Source organism: Glossina fuscipes, unplaced genomic scaffold (assembly GCF_014805625.2).
Source record: "Glossina fuscipes isolate IAEA_lab_2018 unplaced genomic scaffold, Yale_Gfus_2 1, whole genome shotgun sequence".
Taxonomy (NCBI): Eukaryota; Metazoa; Arthropoda; class Insecta; order Diptera; family Glossinidae; genus Glossina; species Glossina fuscipes.
The window spans coordinates 42,848,231-42,857,965 of NW_023998415.1; positions in this window are offsets into that span (position 1 = coordinate 42,848,231).

Here is a 9,735-nt window from a genome sequence, read left to right on the forward strand (position 1 = left end):
TTTTTTTTTTTCTTTTCTGTTTCGTATTCATATTTGTTAAAATGTTTTCATTGTCTATGAAGGTGTTTGGGGAATAAAGTAAAGCTAATCGAATAACAAGAAAAGGTAATGAAATCAATAAGATTTAAAAACATCTTTCGTTCGCCCGAACGACTAAAACGGAAAAAAAAAAAACCAATCACGCTATAGTTGATTGAAGTTCTATTAAATACCCTTTATTATGGTTTTTGTACTTAAACTGGAAAAAATGTGAGCAAGCAATCACCTAAAACGTAAGTAAGAAACGAAAAAAAAAAAAGAAAAAAGAAAGAAGAAAAATAGAAAAAAAAGTTTCCAACAGCTTAATGTGTTTAATACTGTAACTCCTTCGAAATGTAGATGTGCTTGGCAACCCACACTTATGTATTTATATGTATTGTTGATGTTGTTTTTGAGATTGTTTTTAAACAAGCAACATTTTTTTTTTTTTTTTTTTTTTTTTTTTTTTTTTTTTTTTTTTTTTGTTTTTTGTTTTTTAGTTTGGTTTCACTGTTGTTTCTTGTATGTTGTGTAACATGATGACTTAACATAAAAAAATTTTTATTTGCATATGCAACAAGGTTTTCGGTAATTGCTAGACGTTGTTTAAAGACTCGATACCAGCTGGGAAGGGAGAAGAAGCAAAGTCCACAAAAAAAAAAATATAGACAAAAAAAAACAACAACAACAATAACAACAATAATAATATAGAATAAAAGAAGGAAATCATTTACGCACACACAACACACAAAGAGGGAGGCACAGAGAGTAACCTGAACATGTTCCTCTTTTTGGCAAAAAAATTCCCATTGACTACACATACACGAGTTTCTAATAAAGTCGATGTAACAGTTAAATATGATTATGTAGATTTACTTTAAGCTGGTCATAGCATTGGCCAGTCTAAAAAATATCAATCCCCATGCCAAGATATTGCGTTAATCTCAAATCTAATACTTTCGGACTTTATTAATATTTAACATAATAATGACGATAATAATAATGATCCTGAAGAGACGATACTAGAATCTATCGAAGAAATATTAAATGCAAAAATTTGTTTAGGAAATTTTGATATTACGTTTCAGTTTCGCTTAACCATATGTAATCGTTGCACTAGAAGATCAATAAACGAAAGAAACCAGACAGGTCAGTACGTAGACAGATATTTCAAAAAGCATTAGATTGTGTTAGTTTGAAATAATGTTTAACGATTTTTTCATATTTCCTCAAAGTAAATATTTACTGCCGAACAGCCCGAAGTCGGGAAGATCGTAATAACACAACATTTGATCTTTTCTAAAATATGTCCTTTCTAGGGCATGGTTTTCATAGTCTCGCTCTGGATTTATTTCATGAAACCAATAAGTTCCCTTTATATGGAAAACGTGTACTTTGAACCTGGGGAGCGGGTTCCATTGTTGCTGTTGTTGTGGTTGTCAGCGCCGTTCAGGTTACTACAGTTGAAAACTACATTAAATGGGTAACAAGCCAACATTTCAATTGATATCATCGTCATTATTATTATCATGATGATGATGATGATCGTCATCATCATCGTCATCGTCATCGTCATCGTTATGATCATCAGCAGCAAAAGCAGCAAAAGCAGCAGCAACCATTCGAGCCCGTCTCTAATATTCAAATGTATTCAACTAAAATAAACGGAGGACTTTGTTTTTTGTTTTTGTTTTTCTTTCTCATGCAGACAAACAGATAGGTAGACAGGCATACAAACCGAGCTGAAAATAGAGTAACATGTCACCGGAAGTGCGTTCATAAACAGTTTTAACAACAAGTTTTTTGTCTTAAAAAATAAAATTTTTATTTTTTTATTATCACTTTTTACTCTTTTTCTTTTTTTCTTTTTTTTTTTTCATTTTTTATCTCACTCCATATATATATATATATATATATATATACATATATTCTTCTACTGCATTTAAACTAGAGCATCATTTAACTGCATTGAGGTATGTGTGATTGTCATACGCTTAACATACGCACATTTTATTATAGGCAAACATATACATGTACATATATATACACATATGCTTGGATATGCATATGCAAAGTGGTTTAAAAACATAAAAATTATTTGCAGTTGACACGCAAAGCTATGCAAAGAAACGCATACATCCAAGTCAGAGTCATACTTGCATACTTGCATATGCACAAAGGCGCAGAGAGAGAGAGAGAGAGAACGAGAACGAGAACGAGAACGAGAACAAGAACGAATTAAACAGTCATACAAGTAGTTGTATTAAAAATATTTGTATGTGCATTTTATAAGCCATAGGCAACCCACAACAATGTTTGTGTGCATAGGTATATGAATATGTTTAAATGCATATATATGTATATATATATATATATGTTTTGTGTGTAAATATTCCTGTATTTTCTACTTCAGCATAAATGCTTAAGCATATCGTGTTGTTTTGTTGTTTCTTTTAAGATATTTTTTATATATGCATTTCTTCTTCATTCTTCCCCTCTTTTATTTAATTGACGTTGTTGTTATTTGGTTATTTGGTTGTTCGATTGTTGGCGTGGCATGTCCATTATAAATATATATATATATATATATATATATATATATATATATATATATATAGATATACATATGTGCATGTGCATGTGTATGTGTGTGTGTGTGTGTATGTGTGTGTGTGTGTGTGTGTGTGTGTGTGTGTATTAAATCGAATGAAAAAAAAAGGAAAAATGTAAAATAATTGTTATTTTACTTCTTTATATCGGGCACACATTGCACACATATAATTTTTTCTTCCCTTTTAAAAGATATTATTTAATGTTTTTTTTTTTTTCCATTCAAACACACATTTATATTAACCATAATTGCCGTTTCAAATACAATTTATCGGGGTTCGTTTAAAGTTGGCTGTAATGTGTTTTTACTCAATTGTTCTTTACATCCTAAATGACAGTTGGATGTATGGGAACATTTCACTTTTCAAGTTTACTTTTCTTTATATTCGATAAAAGTCGCATTTAATATGCTTCGAGAACAATTACAGATAATTATGATTAGTATTGATGGCGTGATGTACGTACGCAAAGCTTTTAATATGCATCAAATTTGCGTAGACATTAAAATTCTTGAACACAAAACCTAACCGGCATATGCTACTAAGACGCAATGTTAAGTCAACGTTAGACTCGAGTTTCCTATTCAAAAAATCTTAATACACTGTATGATGCTGCATTATCTGCACATCTGTATACTGTTACACATATATAATAATTAATATATTTTTACATATCGAATTAATTAGGGATGAGTGACTCTATAGGAGTCCGAATCCATTTTCAAAACCATTTAGTTCAGTTAGTTTCCGTTAGAGGTCACATAGAGTGAAATAACTTTAATTTCCTGAAAATCCATCATCTAATCGAGGAACAGTGCACACAAGTACGGCATTAACAAATTAGTTAGCAATTTTCAATCAAAATTCTTATACCTATCGTCGAAAGCGCTAACTTCAATTTAAGTGATAATATCAAAATAAAACGCCGACAGGCTTAGCTCGTACCCCGTTGATATGCCGGAACTTATATTATTCTAAAGATATATCAGAATTAATGCAAGTTTTAAAAATTTGACTGAATTTGCCGGCTTAGGAGGAAAACAAGTTTAGCCGATGCCAAGTATTGTGAGGCGTGAATTTTTCTAATTAAGTCAAGTCAAGCATACTTTTCGCACTTTTGAGCTTAGTTCGCTATGTATTGATACTTGTCAAGATTATGGAGAGGAATGCGTTTCAATCATTGACAGATGATGAAGGTCATAGCAATTATGCAAGTGTAGCGCAGAGTCTGATCTTTTGAAATCGTATGCCCGAATAGAATTAATATAATTAATCGATATCGCGTAAGAGTGAGTTGTGAGCGCGTAACACGATATCCTAATAAAAAAAATTCACCAACGCGATTTTAATAAATGGATAGAGCGACACACAGGTTCGGGTCGGGTCGGGTCGGGTCGGGTCGAGTCGGGTCGGGTCGGGGCGGCTTGACTTTGATGATGCAGTAGCAATTTTTCGAAATTTAAGCTTCGATATTTTAAACGCGCATCCATTGAAATCATAGTCAATTCGTAACGTACAGCACCAGCCATCTCAATTCCTAAGACTATCTTCGTTTTCAAAAATAAAAAAAATAATCTCTGTTTTTTGCTTTCTGCTCGTAAACTACAACAAATACAACTAATTTAAATAAAAATTTGTATATATATTCGGTGGGCGATGCTATAGTACCCCGTAAAAAATTCACTGACTCCCACAATATCTTAGAAATGTTTTCTTCTTCACTTTATGGATATTTTCTGAAAATTGAAAGGAAATTTGCATTTTTCATAACATTCGATGGGCGTGACTGGTTTTTTTCTAGTCTTGTAGAATTCGAGTTTCTGGTGTAGTTTATGAGCAACGAGCAAAAAAGACGAAAAGCAGAGGCGTACGTGTGGGCGTTGTAGGCAGGCTCTTTAAACAGTTTTGATCATTTTCAAAATCGTTGGAAAAGTTTTTACGGCGAATATTTTCCACAGATACTGCATAATTGCACAGACGGACAGACGGACGTGCTTCAATCGATTCAAAATTTGATACTGAAGCATCCTTCTGGGGCGTTACAATGATTTTTACCAAACTGAGTATACTTGTCATTCTTCGACGATGAGTATATGAATGGGAATATGAACAAAGTGAAGCTCGATTACGCAATGATTTTTAATTATTGAGCAGATGTACGAAGAATTCAGCATTTTCTCTTATGAGAGTTGAATTAAGGACAGACTTTAAGTACCACAATGAGATTAATACGATTAGTAGTAGAAAACCGGTTGACCGGTTTATTCATACATCATTCGTTCGGCAGGCGATTCTAGTTGAAAAGATTTAATGTTAGTTAGCTAAAAAAATGTCCGGTTCCTAGATAATGCCCGTACATGCATACATTTAACAAATTATCCAAAGCTTAATAATAATTTTCTTTTTAGTTTTTTTAAATAAATTTCTTTTGAAAAATATTCGCAATTATAAAGCGCTTGAAATGCTCACTGATGAGTAGAAATAAATAACAAAAATTAAAGACAAATTAATAAAATTGTTAAACAGGTTTCTATTTCTGTTTTTTATTTTTTTTTTAATTTATTTATTTTTATTTTTTTTTTTTTGTTTGCCTTTTTTGTTTATAATTTTGTTTGTTAGTTCGGTGCGCTAATGATTTGAACCAAAATTGCGTTAATATATGCGCCTTTGCGTATAATATTTCTTTTCATATTATTATAATAATTTATGCAAAAATTTCTTATGAAAAATCTGTTTAGCTAAAGGAGATAAAAACAAACAACATTATATTATAATTTTCAAATAAACATGCACTAAGTCAACTGTATATATCACAGTAGTGGTGATTATAAGACAATCTCTTAGTTTCTTTGTTTTTTTTCTCTATTTCTTTTTGTGCATAATTATGCGTAGAAAATAAATATGAAGAGCTTTTAATATTTTAAGCTTAGCTAGCATAGGAATTAATTAAAAAAGAAAAAACAAGCAACAGAAAGCCAACTTGTGCCTAACTGAGTTGTTCATATGAACATAAGAAACACTTATGATGATTATAAATTTTAGCACGAGACCAAAAGACGCCTAAGATAATGTGTGCGTACACATTTCACATTTTTTTTTTTTTTTTTTTGCGTTTGGTTTTGCGTTTTTCTTAAGCAAATTTTTGGTGGAATTCATTAGCGAGGCTGTTTCTGATTCTCGCAATTCCAAAAGCATATACGATACGCTGCTGCACGCCGCTTAATAACATAGCCACTTACACACGCATGCATATGCCATTTACAAAATTTTTGTAATCAATTACAAAAGAAATGCAATAAATATTATAAGAAATTTCCCCCATAAGCATAAATATTTGAAAACTTTTCAGTCAATTTCAAACCAAACCTTTTGAAACCCAAAAAATATATCGAATTTAGTAACGCTAATCTTTGTAACTCTTATCTAAGATCGATAATTAACTAAAATTCCATTTGCCCGATCCGACATTACCTGATCGAGATCGATTTGTGTTAAGGATACGGTTTGACCTAAATTAAGCTTTTAATTCTGAATCCATCTAAGCTTGTCTGTCCGTCTGTCCATCTGATATCTGTCCATGTATATTTATTTACAGTTCGTCTATTTTCGACATCTTTTGACGAAACCTGATACCTGAAAGAGCTCTGACCTGCGGACAAACCCTATCGAAAATGTTTCACACCTCTTTCACTTCTTCAACCACTCACCATATAAAGCCTGATTTTGAAAATAATTGTAATTTTTCAACTTTTCAATTTTTGACAAACCTCGCTGTGCATTTGAGTAGTAGTATCAATTGGTCTAAATAATTTGGTTCGGGTGGGTGAATTTATTGAACCTACTCTCGTACAACTGTTCCTACTTTATATGGTAAAACGTTGGGTATACAATATTTCACGGTGAAATTTGGTTCATCCCTACCGAATTTGGAGCATGTAGCCCTATTTTTTTGGATATAAACGCATCTAAGAATTTTCACGTAAGGTAAACCCTTTTATGACAAAAAGGCGTACTTGCTAAGATTTTATGCTGAAAATTTATTCATGATAGCAATTTGACATAAAACTTAAGAGGACCAAATTTGATTCAGATGATCTGCTTTTCTTGGACCCAACTTCATAACATAACATTTCTGATGAGTGGTGTAAGCCCTTCAGAAAAAAGTTTAATTTTTATTTTATCTTAATTGTTGAAAATTGGTTCGTACTAGCGATTGAACAAAAAAAATTAATAGCAGAGAATTTGGATTACATAGATGTGCTTGTTAGACCCTAACATACATATACAGAGGTTATCATCAAAAGCAATCCATTATATAGAGAACAAGTCTACTTTCTACTTTTTTATGACGGAATCTAAAAGATAATTATATTTTTACGAAATTAATTAAGTTTTACAAAATGTCGATCACGTCATATGATGTTTTGGTCATTCTCCAATATGCGGGCTTTCATTAAGAGTATGCCATTGCTTGAGGATAATGTGTAAATATTTATATATTGATACGAAACCAGATGGCTAACTGTACTAGGCGAAGTGGTGTCGCGTATTTAGTGTATAGTCAGCCTTGCCTGACTGACATAAAACCTACTATGATAAGTTTGGGTTATATAGGTGTAGTTTTCGAGCCATCTCCTGCCCATTTAAGAGGATCTTATAAAAAGTCAGGTTTTATCTGAGAACGCAGGCTATTTTTTGATACTTTATGACGAGCATAGATGAAGAACCCGATTGGCGTAGGATTGCGTTTACATGGCTGTGACGTTGGACCTTGTTTTATTGTTCCTTTAAAAAAGGCTTTATACGCTTCTCATTAATGATTTTATATAATTTTTGTATTTTTGCCTCTGTTTCTTTCAAACTTTTAATATTTATTAGTTCCCACGATATTTTAATTAATTATCAAGTTTTTCGATATTTAAGCATTTTTATTATTGTTTTTTTTATTTTTATTTTTTTTTTTAATAATTGATACATAAAACTGTTGTAATTACTGTTGTTAGCATTGATTTATGCGTTAGTTGTTATGCAAAGTGTTGAAATGATTGATACCGTAAATTAAAAATTTGAAGTATTTATTAGTAATAACAACAAAACATGCGAATTAAAAAAAAAAATTAATAAATAAAAGTTTTGCATATTTTTGTATAATTCTGTCGTGCAAAGGCAGGCGAAAGGATTGAAATTTATTATGGATTTTTTTTAATCACACTTTTGCTTGTTCTGCGTTGTTTACGCTTACGGCACAAATGCACACATTTTACGTTTTATGTTTCAAGCAAACTTTCATTGCCGACCTATTGGAAATGTTATAGAAGATCTATCCCGAAGCACTTTATGTTCAATATATATAACCCATACAAAGAAAGCCGATAATTGTTAGCTACGTGTCGTTTTTATTTAGATCAAGTAACGGCAACGGACAAGACTCAAGCCAAAGCCTGATGGCTGAATATAGTCGTAATTAAATTTAAAGTTTTAAAAGAACCTTCTAGAATACTTAACAAAGAATGTTTCCTTGCAAGTTCGGACTTTTTTTTCGGGAAGCTTCCGAAAAGAGAGAAGGGTTCGTTTCAAGTGAATTCTTGCAGGGACATTACAACTCATTGTTAATGTCGATTTATGATATTGAGGAAAATGTTTCAAATCAATCGAGAGCATAAAAGGAAAGGCGGTTAAGCATACAAGAACAACAAGTCCTAATAATTACACACATACATATACGATAGTCTTTCTCAGAAAGTTTGCATAAATTTGGCTTAGAACTTTAAGCAGAAGGAAAGCGAAGAGCAATAACGAAATTTTAGGATAGATTGTTTACAGCTCTCTCTATTATTTCTCACAAGCCGAATCCAGGCACTTTCATTTGTTCCCCAACCTGATGGATTGGGTGCAAGTGAGAGTAACTCGCTTCAAATGAAAGTCTTACGTATGAAACGATTATATATATGCCTTACAACTTTGAAAGCGTCCTGTTATGTGAAAAATATATCTAATTGGTAGAAAATCACTGAGACAAAGTTATGCTCTTTGGAGGGTATTGTAATGACAAACACTATGCTTGAAATGAAAAAACAATTTTCCTTCCGTTATGTGAACAAAAAGTTGGTTTGTTTAATTTTCGCTTTTATTTTAAATTTAAAAAAAAATATTGCTTGTCTTCCAGCTTTCGATTTATAAGATTTATAATTTCTAGCCTAATATAATAATTCGGTTGTTGATTGTCACGTTTGCTGCCATCTTTTCAGATTTCAGTTCACTTATCTTGTCTATCTACGGTTACTGTAACTTTAGAAATATTCCAGTAATTGAGCTTAAAACGAGCGGTGTGCGGTGTGTTTTATTAAAACCAGTGTATGGCAGTGAATAAGTGCCACGGTAGGGAAAAGGGTAGTTCGCGGTAATATGTTTGTATCTTGCGTTGCTTTTTTGCTTATTTTAATTCCTTACTTACCGAACGTGATGGTTCGGGTAGCGTTCACTTACATATTTAAGCAATTAATATTTAAAAAAAAAAATTATCTCAAATGTTAATTGGAAACTTCTTATAAATCAATTACATTTTCGTACAACATATATTAGGCCTTGTAGAAAAAAAAAAAAATAAAAAAATAAATAAATAAATAAATAAATAAATTTATGTTTCAAATATTTATAATCTATCGCCATTATTAAGCCCGCCTTCCACTGCTATGTAAGACAATGCGTATATATCTATCTATATATACACAACACTTTCACTTGATCTTCTCAATTAAGGTGACAATGGGTTTATGCGTTTTCTGTTAAACAAATTATTTTATGATGATGTTGATAATGATGATGCTATTAACATATATCTTCGCTCACATGCTCTTAATTATATGAAATTTGTTTTATTTTAATAGCCTTAACGGTTGTATAAATTTGAATAAATTTTCTAATTAAATGTCGCATCCCATGTCCCGCCTTCATGGCATGACATCCCTACATTGCCTTTCATCAAAAATATAATAATAATAAAGTTTTTCTAAAAAAAAAGACGAAAAAAAACAATTTTTTTATGAATTTCAGAAAAACTTAAAAAGAGTAACATGTCTAGTGATGCTTAATAGATGTTAAGAGTCAC